General features: G+C 29.3%; 1 non-coding gene across 1 annotated transcript; it reads right to left on the reverse strand.

Annotated features, from left to right (window-relative positions):
- Positions 1-8351: 8351 nt before the first annotated feature.
- On the reverse strand, positions 8352-8425 carry TRNAI-AAU. Its single transcript has one exon. It is a non-coding gene; the product is annotated as a tRNA-Ile (tRNA).
- Between the last annotated feature and the right edge of the window lie 8081 nt (positions 8426-16506).

Raw genomic sequence — 16506 nt, forward strand, 5'->3', positions numbered from 1 at the left:
ATATATATAACTTGGTCGGATTCAGCGGACGCTTGCACTTGTGGTGGATACCTCTGCTCACCCCCGAGCTGCTCACCCCCGAGCTATATGTTACAAGTGTTTTAGTAAATCTATTTTCCTCACCACAAGGTTAGCCCTTAATGAATTTCAGGCCTCCTGCTACTCTCACCATAGGGGTCAGTCCGCTCTAAGTGAGACTAGCTGACTCCTTAGAGTGTCAGGATACAATCCTTACCTAGTTATACAGATGAGGCACCACCATGGACACCCACTAACAGGGGTCATGGAATTACGTCCCGACCATTGAAGCGCGACCCTGAAAGTCTCACCTAGAGACCCCAAGGAATTATGCACTGACACAAATTAACCATATTCACACAGCCAAAGAATATACCCTAAGCATAGATATACATTAATCGTACCAACCTTTGAAGCCAACGCCTTTCATGTTCCAGGCTCAACCCATTCCAACACATCATAATCTATCCATGTACATAGGATCCAACTCATCTCGTTATCATGCCACTTTAATGATACTCGTCTCATTTAATACACATGCCCATTTGCATACCAAACCCATCATCTACAATTCATGAATCATGCCAAGCCTACATAATACTCCCTTATATGCATATTTCTCATCAGAACATTCATACCCAAACCAATATCAATCATCCAAGAGCAAACAAGCATACAAACAACACCCTGTCTTGCCCAGCCCCTCGCTCAGGCTGAAGGGTCTCGCTCAGGCGAGACGTACTCGCTCAGGCGAGCCCCCTTCGCCTAGGCGAGGGCTCGAAAAGCATCAGGAAAACCACGTGGGATCTCGCTTAGGCGAGACCCCTCTCACCTGGGCGAGATACTCGCTCGCTCAAAATAATGAGCCGGTCGCCTGGGCGACCTCTCGCGAATTAGGGTTGGGCGAGTCCCCACTCATCTCGCCTAGGCGAGACTGGCTCGCCTAGCCGAGATTAGCAGGTCTCACCACTATTTTCCTGCAACATTCCCTCGTACCAGTTCAACAATATATCCATACAACAGATTTATGCATCCAAGACCAATATAACATCACACCAACCATACAAACCCGGAATGACAGCCTCACTACGAAGAAAACGTGACATATGAGTAAGGTTTTAGCTTCCCTACCTGGAAAGGGCTTGTACGAGACCTCGACACTGGACCATGGAGCACAACAGCTCGAGAGACAGACCTGGAAACTAGTGGAACAGCGGAATAGTAGGAAGAAGGAGGTTATTAACTAACCCTAAACGGTGGAATACGAAAAGGACCTCAGGAAAGTAAGGGCAGTAGGTTTAGGATCACTTACATGGAGCAGAAAGTAGTACGTGTGCCTTGAGCGGACTGATTCAAGACATCAAAGCTAACCCTAGCAGAGCTCTAGTGCACCAGTGAGAGAAACGACTGCAAGTCTGTGAATGCAAGAAAGTGGAAGCATTAGGGTAACTGGAGTAGTTTTATCAATTGGGCCAGCTCTAGACCCAAACACAAGGGACAACCTTTCATTTTAGGGTAGAAAGTAATAAAGCCAATTTTTAATGGGCCTTACACATGAGATGATAAATAATGTTAATTATTAAACTAATATTCCACTATCAAGTGAGACAAAGAAGATATAGTTTTTTTTAAAACATAAAATATAACATATAAGAATTAAGAGTAGAAATAATAATTATTTTTCTCTTTAGGAATAAAATAAAAAACAGGTAAAAGTGAGATATGAGAATAATTTATGAGAAACTTCAAAGATAAAAATAAAAAATAAAAAAATATTTCATATTTTTTATTTTTTATTATATTTAATTTTGAATTTTATTATTAACTAACATTAAATATTATGATTTATAAAAAAATAAAAAAATATTTAATTTAATTCTTATTCTACACATAATTTAAAAAAAATAATTTCAAAAGTTTCAAAACTTTTAGCTATATATAATGAAAAATATTTAAAACTTTTGGGAGACCACGACCTCTCCTACCCCGATTATGCTCTGCCATTACATCTCTTTTTTTGGCAAGTTTCCCCTCTCTGACGACTTTAGAGGCTATATGACTAGGATGGCAACGGGGCGGGACGGGGCAAGAATGGGTTTTGCTATCCATACTCATTCTCGTAAAAAAATTTCATCCACATCCCCATATCCAAACCCAATCGGTATCAAACTTTTATCCCATCCACATCCCCACCGGGTAACGGGTATAATCTCGTACCCATACCCATACCCATTTTCTTACTACTTCAATATTAATTTTAATTAATTTTTATAAAATAATAAAAAATTATGATAAAGGAAACATAATATTATCAAATATTCAATATTAGAAGAATGGTTATTTCTTTGATATCAAATACTTTAAAATAAATTATAATTGTTTACAATTTAGATTATAATACCAAATAAAATTTCATGAAAACCAAAATAATTATTAAATTTTCAAATATTAATGAAACATAATTGATAAAATATAAAAAATATTTTTTAAAAAATTAAAAAAAAACAAATATTCAAATTAAAATAGATTTTAAATGTTTGTTTACTTCAATCTTTTAAATTCTAATAAATCTCTTTTTTATACACTAATAAAAGTTATAATACATCATTTGATCAAAATGATACAAAGAACAAATAATAATCATAATAAAAGTTTAAAATAAATTATAATTGTTTACATTTTAGATTATAATACTAAATAAAATTTTATGAGAACGAACACATTTATTAAATTTACAAGCATTAATGAAACTTAGTTGATAAAATTTAAAAATATTTTTTAAAAAATATAAAAGGAAAACAAGTATTCAAATTAAAATATATTTTAAATTTTTGTTTACTTCAATCTTTTAAATTCTAATGAATCTCTTTTTTATACACTAATAAAAGTTATAATACATTACTTGTTCAAAATGATACAAAGAACAAATAATAATCATAATAATAAAATTTTAACATAGATCTTGTATCTTTTGAACTTCAATTATGTTGGATGGTGATAAAAAAATATTCATGACAATTACATTAGATTTTTATATTGTAGTAAATAAAAGTTATTTATACAATTATAGTGAAAAAATTACAGTATAATTGATAATGAGATAGAAAATAAAAAATAATTAGATAAAATATATCGAAATAGTATTCTACATAATGAAAATAAAAAATAAATAAAAATATTAAAAATTTAACCAATGTTTACAAATAATTTGAGAGACTATTGAAAAAAATCGTACAAAGGAAAACAAATGTAAAATTAAGGATATGATAAGTTGAAAAATATCTTAGAGATCTAAGAAAACTTTTTAAATATCAACATATATACTCAATGGTTGAGAAATAACAAAAATTGTTTCAGTGAAACAAAAGAGTTCTTCAAATGAAACAAAAACTAATAATAATAAGTAAATGATTAAATACTTACATTGAGAATATTAAATACTTACATTGAGAATATTAAATATTTTCATGTGAAAGGAAAATATACAATAAATAAAAATACTAAAAATAATAGAAATATTCAAATATGAGACATAAATATTAAATATAATAGAAATATTAAATACTTACATTGAGAGTATTAAACATTCTCATGTGAAAGGAAAATATACAATAAATAAAAATATTTTAAAAAATATAAATATTCAAATATGAGACATAACAAAAATTTAATTGACATACATCTTTTTAACATAATTACATAAAAGTTATGATAAGATGAAAAATATAATTGAGATGCGAATGAGTTTCATGACAAAACAAATAATTAAAAGAAATAAATAAATAATATATATATATATATATATATATATATATGTGTGTGTGTGTGTGTGTGTGGTTACTTAATTAATTGTGAATATTTTAATAATTTAAACGGGGATGGGTATTATGGCGGAGATATGTACACCCATACCCAGTTGAAAAAGTCAGAGATTTCCCATACCCATACCCATACCCATACCAGTCAATGCAGGGATTCCCCGCAAAAACAGAGACAGGTTCGAGCAATACCCACAGGAACGGGTTTATTTGCCATCTCTATTAATATGACTATTATTTTTTCACCATAAATAATTTTACTTAAATAGATGAAAATGCTATAATTATGAAAATATTATATTTGATTATTTGACGAAATTACATGCAAAATTTTATAAAAGTAAAAGCATAAAATTTAATTATTTATGTATAGATTTTAGATAAACTCATGGTAAGTATATGTACTAACCTTTTATACTAATCCAATTATAAATTTCATTAATTATATATATATATATATATATATATATATATATATATATATATTGGTTCTTTTTGAAACATCATAAATTAAATTTAATTGCGAGTGTGAAGTATTACACTAAATAGAAACTACGAAGATGAAATATACAATATAAAATCACGTTTTATCGAGGTTAAATCTCATGTTTGCTTTTGTAGAACTCACAAGTGGATGTTATAACTTATTCAGTGCAGCTCAAGGATAAAGTGAATAAACTCCTTTTAGACTTCAAGGATAAGAAGGTGTCAAAAAAAATTTTACTACTAATATTTTTTTATTAAATTAATTATAAAATTATGTTTAAAAAAAATATCTCAAAATTATTTTTAGTACTAATTAATATACCTCTATTAAACTAATTATAAAATTATGTTTAAGATAAAAAAGACCTCAAAAAATATTTTATTACTAATATGGCTCTACTAAATTAATTATAAGTTTATGTTTGGAAATAAAATTTAATTCAATTATTATTAGTGTATGTTAATTTTGATTGGTAGTAAAAATGATAATTAATGAGTTAAAACATTAGTTTAGTAAATTATAATTTTGTTTATAAGAAAAAGAATGATTAACTATTTTTATTCTCTTATGATTCTATTTTCTTCTTTTATCTCTCTATGACTCCTCTTACCTCTCCTTACTTTATTTTCTTCTCATAATCCTTTTTCTAGTGTTTTGACATATTACATCTCTTAAATATCTTGAATCTCATGTTGTTCGTGTATACCAATTTTTTCATCCTTATTTCTAGTTAATATGTTTTTTTTATTTATTTTGGATTTGTATTAAATTAGAAATGTGTTTCTTTTGTTTAGTTTTATTTTTAGGTACTTTTAGATTTACATATTTCTGAGAGTTTTTTTTTTCTTTTTGCATATATCTTAAGGAGAAACTGAATTTTTTTACAAAACTATTAATTAGATTATGGTTTAGTCTTTTGGAGGATAATAGATTAATTTGAGCATAATTCAAAATTGAGTTTTCTATAGAAAGATAATTCAAGTTTCAGGAAAAAAAAAGACGTACTATGGAGTTTAGAGGAGCAATATTTTTTTAATTATTTTTATTAATGATTAATTTTAAAATAAACAACTTTGCAAGTTTGTGAAAAAGTTGAGACTTAAGAACGAAAAAGAGACTTGAGACTTCAAGATACTGCAAGTCTACTATCGAGTTTATTTTCATGACACCAGAACAAGGTTTTATTGTTTTAATTCATTCATTTTATATATTTATCTTTAGCAATGTTTTATATATTATCATTTTTTATTTCATATAAAAGTTTATAGATATCTCAACTACAAAATTTGAATCAGACTATTCAAAAATTCAAAAGAAAAAAAGAATTGAGACTTTAATTGCATAACAAAAAGGAGCTATGAACAAAAAAAAAAACAAATGTCTTGTGTATTACGATGTGTAGATATTTCATTTTTGAAAGAAAAATGCTTAAACCTTGAAAAATCTTTAAAACATGATAATTCGTTGGATATTGATGGATTTGATTTAATTTGGAAGATTATAGGTTTGGTAAATGATAAAACAAATTGACATTTTTAATTATATAAAAATAATAATTTTTTTCCCAAATGCATACATAACTTATAGAATAATGTTAACAATTTTAATATTAGTTGTTTAAGTCGAAATGAGTCTTAAATCTAAAGATAATAAAAACTTATTTAAGATTAACAATGTCTCAAAAAAGATTAAACAGATTAGTCCTATTATCTATTGAGAAAGAAATGTTTAATGAAATTAATTATGACAATTTAATAAATAATTTTACATAAGAAAAAGCTCAAAAAAATAATTTTTAAATAAAATACCTCATTTTTTAAATTTGTTTTAGGTCTCCCAAACCGTTGAATCGTCCCTGACTCAATGATAAAGTCACATAAATATGAGTCAATGAGAATTAATTGTACTTGAGTAAAATTTTAAAATTAAAAAATAAAATAGTCAAGATTAAAGAAAAAGAAACATCAAGTGTAAATAGTCATAATTTTGTAATGAGTTTTATTAAACAATTATAATAATTATTGAACATTATAACGAAATCAAAAGTTAAAATTTTAAACAATTGGCACTAAACATTTATCCATACCTATTTAATCTTGATTGTTAGGGTTGAGAAAAACAAATATAAACATGGACTTTTATAACAAATTTTGGTTTGACATATCCATTAAATTATCTTTCTATAACACCTACAGCTGAACATCAATTATGATTATTATTTTTAAGAGTAATATGTGTATTCATCCAAGTTTAAGAACATGTTCGAAAACTTATCTCCCTCTATTTCAGCTGTTTTTCTATAAGAAATAAGTTGTTTTAGAACTTTATATTTAGCTTTTAAAATCATTTTTATATCTCAACTATAAAAATGTCAAATGGATTATTCATATATATTCATCTCAAGAAGTGAAACGTATGATTAAAACATTATATATAGTTTTTACGTTTCTTATTTGTAAAAGGATTATTTATATTCAAACATCATAACATTATTAATGTATACTTATATTTTCCTATTTAATCAATATCATATATCTCTTCCAAGCATATCATAAATGCCATGCATGCATCTTTTGTTTTATAAGAACGAAAATCCTTGGCAGAATCCAAACCCTTATCTACGAGGAGCCATGGGATGGCCTACCAAATAAAAAAAATAAAGTGAGACATAGATTCATATGGTGAATGAGATGCTTCACAAATTTTATTTATTGATACAAATATTTCTACAATTGATCGGAATCCTATTCCCCTTGGAGTTTAAATAAGAGTTTTGATTGATCTCTTATTCAAATAATGTAATTTCATATTCATTGAATTCATCATTGCAAGCTGTTCAAAGGCATCATTAAAGTTCTTAATTAATCTCAATTTGGTCCGCATTATCGGTTGGCTTATGATAAACTACTATATTACTACTGTCTTAATGAAGTAAATGTTAGTTGAATGAGACCCCAAAAGGCACCACTTTCTAATCCCAACTAATCACTAATATTAAAATGATTTAAAGTAATTTAGTGGAAAATTATGATTAAGGTACCATGAATTCTACATGATTTCGTGAAAAGGAAGGGCAAAGTAACAGTAGCTGTGACTGGGACGTGAGAACGTTACAGTTAAGTGCGTCTTTAAATTCATTTTTAGTCCGTATAGTTTGATAAATGTATAGTTTTATTTGATCATTAGATTTGGTTATCCAAAATTTTCGAGTTCACTAATTTTATAATCCATTGTTTACGTATTTATAGTAATTTTAGTATTATTAAGAAATAGTAAACAAAATTAGTATAGATAAGTAACACAAAGTTGTCTTGTAATTATATTTAATAAAATAGTTCTTATAAAATTTATACTAATAAAAAGGGTTGGGTTTGTAAGGTAAAAATTTACACTCACTTGTAATCTATGATGCACCAATACTTTAACTTGAGTCACGTATCCGTATCCGACACGAATTCATGTCCGATACTTTATGATATTTTACGATACTTAATAATGAAGTATCTAATTTATAAAGTCGTAGTACATTACAAGAAAATCATTGAATAATTAACAATTTTAGTAACAAAAAATAATTAGTCACTATATAGTGCCCAATTTAAGTACCAATCTAAAAACTAAAAATTATTGACAACTAAAATAATTCCAAAAAATTATAATTTGTTTCTAATTGATAATTAAAATAGTTTCTATTATGAATTGATTTAGAAATTGCTCACTAACATTAGCTACCAAGATTTTGACTACCAAAATAATTAATATCTAAATAGGAAATTGGTCTTTAACATATTTTTTGTTACTAAAATTTGTCATTATTTAAGAGTTTTCTTATAATGGTGCTTTTATGATGACAATAATTTATATATTTTTTACTTTAGTATCATATTTGTGCACCATAGATTGTATATTGAATAATTATAAAAGGAAAAAAAAACAAAAAAGACAATGGTAGCATGACGCTCTAACCATAAACGTTTCCAATACATAAACGTTTTTATTGGAAAAATAATTGGATACAGAAAAACAAATGGCCTATACAGGTCTCAAACCTTTGACCTTTGTGTTATTAGCACAACGCTCTAACCTACTGAGCTAATAGGCCATGCATTTTTCTATTCTAAATATCGGTTAAACTTGTTTATTGAAAAAAATAATCCGGTAAACTTTTTATTGGAAAAATAATTGGATACTGACTAATTATAAAAGGAAAAAAACAAAAAACAAAAAATTGTATATTGACTAATCTATTACATAATAAGAAAAGAAGATATTACTATATTACCCATTGTCTTTTATTGACAAACTATAATGCACCGATACTTCAATTTGGATCACGTATCCATATTTGATACGTATCGTGTCCGATACTTTAGGATATTTTATCAATACTTATCAATGAAGTATCTAATTTATAAAAGCGTAGTATACTACAAGAAAATATTTGAAATAATGACCAAATTTAGTGACAAAAAATAATTAGTCATTATATAGTGACCAAATTGACAACTAAAATAGTTTCAAAAAAATTATAATTGGTCTTTAAATTGATATTTAGAATAGTTTTAATTATGAATTAGTTTATAAATTGGTCACTAACATTAGTTATTAGGTTTTGACTGCCAAAATAATTGGTCTCTAATTAGGAAATTTAGATTCATACAATAACAATCATATAATTATTATATTTTTTAAGAATTATTGTACATTTTTCAATATTCATATATCACCGTATCATATCTTATTATTTTGAAAATAAACGTATTGATGTATCAGATACGTGTCGTATTCGATACACATATCGTATCTGTGCATCATAGTTTATAATTTAGTTTTATCTCTAGTTTACGAGATATCTTAAATACAACCTCACGTCGAGACATATATATATATATATATATATATATATATATATATATATATATATATATATATATATATATATATATATATATATATATTTCGAGTATGAAACTATAATAATGGTGGACTGATAACGATTTAATAACGTGTGACACAATAAAACTCATATGATTTAATTGTTAATTGAAAATCAAATGCTTATAATAATAATAATAATAATAATAATAATAATAATAATAATAATTTGTTTATATATAATATTTATATTCAGATTTAACAATAAATTTAATACATGTTATTTGGTGAATATATATATATATATATATATATATATATATATATATATATTAAATAAATGAATTGAATAATATACATTAATAATGAATAAAAAAAATTTAAAAAATTGGAGAATCTAGTATGTAATTAGAATAATATCAATTTATATTACATAAATGGAAATTTTATTAAATTAGTCTTAATTTTTTTTTAAATAATATAAAGTCTTTAAAAATTTATCTTGACTCATTTACCCCACCAACATTTATTTATAAATTATTTATTTATTTATTTATTTATTATAATTATTTATTATTTCTAATTATATAGGTTCACAATTTTATATTTTAAATTCTAGAATGTTGTACAATAATATTTAAATATTTGAATATTTAATTAATTTATTTGTCAAGTTATATATGTTGATACTTTAATCTTTAATTATTATCTTTGTAATAATATTTCAAGAATTAGGTAAACACTTTAATTTCACTGTTATAAAAAATAAACCGATTCAATTCATTCTTATTGTAATGCAATAAATATATAAAATAAATTGAAAAAAAAAACATTTGTAAGTAATCCAACCCATCAACCCTTGGTGGATCGGGACCGGTTATAAAAATTTTGGCTCACCAAAAAGTGAACAGGGTTAAACTGATCATTTTTTAGCTCAATCACTAGACCTATCAAATTGACCCACTTCTCATGGTTTGGCCCTGCCCCACATGGGTTGGGGCTAGAAAAGCCCACAGGGCCAAAAAGCCCTGTGGGATAGGGCTAGCCCATGGGCCTTTTTTTTAGAAAAAAAAATCATTCTAAATACAAGAAAAAATGGAAATAATTGAATAAAAAACTGAACAATTATCTAATTTGTACAGTACTAGAGCCGTCAAAATGGGTTATAACCCACGAGCCAATCCGGCTCATCAAGGGGTTTGGGTCGGGTTGGGTTGAAAAAAAATTACAAAATTCAGTACGGGTTAAAAATGAACCTAACCCATTAAGAACCCAGCTCATTCGGGTTGAACCCGTGATGAGTCAGGTTGGCTCACCAACCCGCCAATAAATTTTAAATATTTAATATATATATATATATATATATATATTATGTATATTATATATATATATATATTATATTATATATATATATATATATATTATGTATATATTATATATGTATATTATATATATATATATATATTATGTATATATTATATATGTATATATATATAATATATATATATATATATATATATATATATATATATATATATATTGTAGATGGGGATAAAGAAGATGTTTCAAGAGATGAAAATGTTGTGGATTTATTCATTCAAGATTCTAATACTATAGTTTGATAAGTGACAATAATGATTTGATGTTAGATAGTAATTTATATTTTTGTGATTTTGGTTTGTATTTGGAGTTTAACATAATTTGGGATTTTATTTGGATTGTATTGAAGTTTATTTAGATTTTTAATCGGAATTATAATTTAGTTTTCTTTAGATTGAAGAAAAAAAAAGTGTGTTTTTTTTTAATTAAGTGAGCCAGTGAGTCAACCCGTTTAACCCGCCAACCCATGGTGGGTTGGGTCAGGTTCTAATTTTGTTGGCTCGCTAATAAGTGAGCCGAGTTAGGTGGACCCACTAAGTGGTCAACCCGTCGCGGGCCGAGCCGGGTTGGGTCGGGTGACCCGTTTTTACAGCTCTACACAGTACCAATGCTGGGTCTAGTGCTTGTTTCTTTTTAATCATTTTCTTCCATTTCCCACCATCAAATTATCTATATTTTCTCAATCTTTCTAGCTCCCTACGATATATCCAATGATTAAGGAGTTTATGAGATGCTTTTATGTACTTTTTTTCTATATGGTATATGACCAACGATATCTAATTTATTATATTAGAAAATAAATTTAAAACTACCAACTTATAAATTATTTGAATATGTATTTAATCATTATCACATGTGTTAGGATTTTAAAATAATTTTTTTACTTTTTATTTTATTGTTTTATAAATTTAAAACTTTTAGTAATCCTTTTCAAATTCATTGTAAATTGATATTATTTTTTCTTTTAATAAATACGTATTTAGTTATATATTAATTGTTAATAATATTGAAACAAAAATAAACAAAATCAAAATTATTATTGTTTGGATAACTTGGAGAGTTGTGTGGAACAATATAATCTTTGCCTACTGAGTTGTGTGAAGACTCCTGGCTTTGCTGCCTCAAGTTATATCATCTTTCTTTATTCTCATTACCCTTACCAAAAAGCAAGGAAGAAATGGAAGCAACATGGGCCATAACTATGAGTCTCATAGTGATACTTGTTTGATATGGGCATGGAAGATTCTTAACTAGTTATGGTTCAAACCAAACAGACTTGAAAAGTTGTTAAGAGAAAAAGGCTTTCAATTGACAGAGAGAAAACGAGATTTTATCAAAAAGGGGTTAAACCCATCCTAACCCTGTCCCAACCCACATCACTTAGGGCTTTTGCGGCTGGGGGCTTTTAGCATTAAGTGGGTCATTAAAATAGGTTTTAGTTTTAAAGGGGGCTGAGGCTGACCCATGGGTTGTGGGTTAAAATGACATGTCTATCAATCACCACGTGGGAGCCAAGTTGACTCACTTTGACACCCCTGACTTTAACTCCCTCCTTTTATGTGACCATTAAACAAGTGGAACAAAAAATAGTCCTAGCCCCCAAAACCACATTTCAAAATGGGTTGGGGTCAGGGTCAAAGTGAGTTTGGTCTCACTACAAGACTTTAATTAACTCATAAATACATTACGTTCAGTTTAGGTCGAAGGTCAAACCAAGTTGTCCTGGCTTGAAGGTTAACTTGAGTCAGTCAAGATTGAAGTTCTAACCAAGTTGGCTCAAGCCAAAGTTTGACCTGAGGTGGACCATAATGAAGGTTGGACATAGTCCTCCAGATTGAAGGTTGAGACGAGATCGTCAAGTCAAAGGTCAAGACAAACTGTTCAAAACTAAAGGTGGAGATGAACCGCCCTAAAGCAAAGTTTGAGATGGGTTAATCCAGATCGAAGGTCAAAAAGTTCCGATTCGGGCAAAAGGTTGTCACAGGTCGATCAGCCCAAAGATCACATGGATCTTTAGGGACTATTTTGACTCTATGAACTTTTTTCTTTGTGGACCTTTTGGCTTTTTGAACTTTCTTTATCTGACTCATGTGGGTCAAGACCAAGTCTTATAAACTAGATCAAATTAAGAGTTCTAATGGTAATATTGATTTCATTGTTCAAAATTCCTAAAGATTCAAGTATAATTTATTTCTATTGGATTTCTTTTATATATATATATATATATATATATATATATATATATATATATATATATATATATATATATATACTAGCGAACACAGAAGTGTTGTCACACTTGTGTGTTTGCATTTTTTAATTTTCAATAAATTTAAGTTAAGATCAATAACAAATATATAATTAATTTTTAAAATATTTGTTAAATGTAAAATTAAAAAATAAAATATGTACAAAAAAAAGTTTTTAAAATAATAATTTAAAACAAAAGAAATTTTTAGAATAATTGTTAAAAGTAAATTATTTTTAAAATGATTAATTTTTAGATAATTAAGGGTAAAACTGGTATTATGAAATGTGAAAAAAAAAAGAAATTCTCTTTATATATTGTTATATATAAATAAAAAAAAAACATTACATTCATCCCAATAATTATGATGTAAGAGCATAATTCATTATTACAATTCCTTTGACTAGCTACCCTCAGAATTGTAAGTGGTATGTGTATAGTATAAAACTAAAAGCCTATAGTTTTCATAAAACACCACTAAAGAAGAATGTGACTTATAATTTTAACACTTTATTTCATAACTTAAATTTAACCTTACCAACCAAGAACCAACAATCATTCAATATCATCTCTTTGAACACCAAGCTTCTAATATCACTCCTTAAATTCCTCACGCACCCCTAATGACCATTTTATTCTCCGTAAGAGTGACTTCTAAATTATATGTTTCGAAAATCTGGAATAAGTTTTTCAAAATTTTAGGAACGCATGAGAAACATTCCAAACAAGCTTTTTGGAATAATATTTTCGAAACAAACTTTTCAAAATACATATAATATCTTTTAGAATGAATTATTTGACTTCACATGAAATATGTTTTGAAAAGAGTTTCCCAAAACACATATGAAACACATTTTGAAAATAACTTTCCAGAATAAGCTTTTATTCCATGTTCTTCTTCTTCCTCTGCAACTGCAACGTTCTTCCTCTCTTCTTTCTTTGCGATTGTGGAATCGGTGACAACAACAGTGTAGTGCAACGATAAAGGGTATTTTAATCTGTTTATGTTAGCGGGGTGCAGTTAGTAATTATTATAGAGATGGAGGAAGCCTCGGCCTCATTCCTATGGTTTTATTTATCTAGGGGGCTTCTCCCTACACCTCTAATTATCTCTCGTGTACCCAAAAATAAATATATTTTCATGTTTGTCTATGGTAAAAATTAAAAGTTACTCACTCTCTCTTTTTTTGTCACCGCATATCCATCTGCACACTCAAAACCACACACCCCTCTGCACCTCCAAAACGAACCCCAATAAAAGGAATCAGATTCCCTGCATCCCGAAGGAGGGAATCTTTGACCTAGTAGCGGTAGCAGCTTTTTTTCGTATTTGACGTAGCAACAACGCGACAATTCTTCTCCTTGTCGTCCAGCATCCACATTCTTACACACTCTTCTCCCTAGGCACACTCTCCTCTTCTCCCTCCACACATTCTTCTTCTCCGCAACCTCCCCTTTTCTCCTTTCGCGCACCTCTCCTCTGTCGTTGTTCACACACTCTTCTTCTCCGCAGCCTCCCATTTTCTCCTTTCGCGCACCTCTTCTCTGCCGTTGCCAAGGAGTGTAATCCAGTTAAGTAATCCTATACCATCTATCTATATTTTAATTGATTTTAGGAATGATTGTGCAATAGATTGATGGTTATTATCTGCTCGATTGGGTTTATGGCAAATGAATTTTTTTTCACTAAAAATCAAAAACGGATCTCATCATCTTTGTGTTCATTTTTCACCAAAACGAATTTTGAAATCCGTTTAGCAGAAGACTGGAACGGAACTCGACACCCGTTTCAGTTTTTTTTTTAAAATTTGATTTTTATTTTAATTAATTTAATAATTTAGTGGAATGCCTGGAGCTCGTGGTCAAGGTAACTATTCTATTCTGATTGAATGAAGGAGGTTAAAGTAAGGTGGTGAAGGTAGTGATAATATATCCATGCTTCAAACGTGGGAATGCAAATTAGGAATTTGGCAATATTAGTTGCAACTAATTTGGCTTGATTTCCTCGAGAAGCGCACATTTGCAGAAGATTGATTGAGATTCCTCTTAGTTTGAATTTGGCAATTTGTGAAATTGAACTTGCATTTGCTTTGCGAGGGATTTGGCAACTTAACAATCATGCTTCAGACCTTTTTTTTGTTTGTGCACTATCAGAATGCATTATTTAAAGAGCATGAAAGGAGAGAAAAAGAGAGGTTTATATGAGGAAAAAAAAAGGAAAGATGAGTGCGTGAGGCTTTGTTGTTTGTTTGGTGGGGTGATACGAACTAAATCAAAATCATGTTGTTTTGTGTTTCTTGGTGATTTATGTTTGCATGTAGTTATATTTGGTTACTTGAAAATTTATAAATTTTAAACTTTGAATCATAGATATGGTTAGGACAAGAGGAAATTTATCTAAACGCGGTTCACGTGATGCATCCGAGAGTTCTACACAGGGTGCACGGAGGAGACCGACCACTTTTGCTCGTAGAAGGGGTCAGCACGAGGTTGATGTTGTTGAGGATGATGTTGCTGAGCATCAGGGTTCTGATGTTGCTCAGGACGAGGAATAGGGGATTGGCCAAGATGATGCATGATATCTACCTCTTCTACAGGTACCCTTTTATATTACATTTTGTTCAATATTTTTCTTGTTTTTTCTTTTATATCACAATAGTTAAATGAAATGTTATTTGAAACAGGCTTGGATATACGAGCACTTCCCTGCATTAGGAAGGAAACAATTATAGGATACATATGTGGAGACCGAACCCCGTGCCAGACGTTATGTCACTAGCTGCGCAACTTCCGTTATAACTGATGTTAGACTTTAATTGGATGCCTTGACATATGATGAGATGATTTGGAACCCATATGTAGCACATGGAGCTGGTCAACCACTTTTAACACATGCGATGTTTTCTGGCTTCCTGAGGCTTGGTATCCTCGTACACCGTTATCTGCCAGAGCGTGTGCTGCGACAATTTGGCTTCATGCAGCCTATTCCACGACATGAGACTACAATTTACTTGAGAATCCACTTGAGAATCCAAGAAACTCAAATAACTAAAATGATGATCTTCCATAATGAGCTATAATAAATAGAAAATATTTTAATACGTGAAAGAAGCTGGATTAAAGGCAAATAGATAAGTAAAATATGCAATCACAAAAAAATGATCCTTACCACAAACCAAAATAAACAAACACAATCAATCAAGCGCATACATTAATATAATCACACACCTCACAAACTCACTCACAACATTACTCCTTACTGGACTCTGTGAACACGCACACAACACACTACCTCACAAACTCACACACATCACTACACCTCACTCACTGCACCTCACTCGCTCAGTGCACTCTCTCACCACGCACACTACCTCACTCACTTAGTGCACTCTCTCACCACGCACACTACCTCACTTCACTCACGCACACACTACAACCATACACTCAATGCATTCTCTCACCACACACACAACACACACTACCTCAGCCACATAACACACTAAAACAGAACACTCCAACCTACATATTGTCACCACCTGCACTCCAACCTACACTCTCACCACCTGCACTCCAACCTACACTCTCTCCACCTGCACTCCAACTATTCTCAGTGACTCATTCCCCTCCCGTGCCTCGCCACGGAATAAGCAAAAGCAAAAAAAAAACAACCCTGAAACGGA

The sequence above is a fragment of the Vigna unguiculata genome, chromosome 9, assembly GCF_004118075.2.
Source record: "Vigna unguiculata cultivar IT97K-499-35 chromosome 9, ASM411807v1, whole genome shotgun sequence".
Classification (NCBI taxonomy): domain Eukaryota; kingdom Viridiplantae; phylum Streptophyta; class Magnoliopsida; order Fabales; family Fabaceae; genus Vigna; species Vigna unguiculata.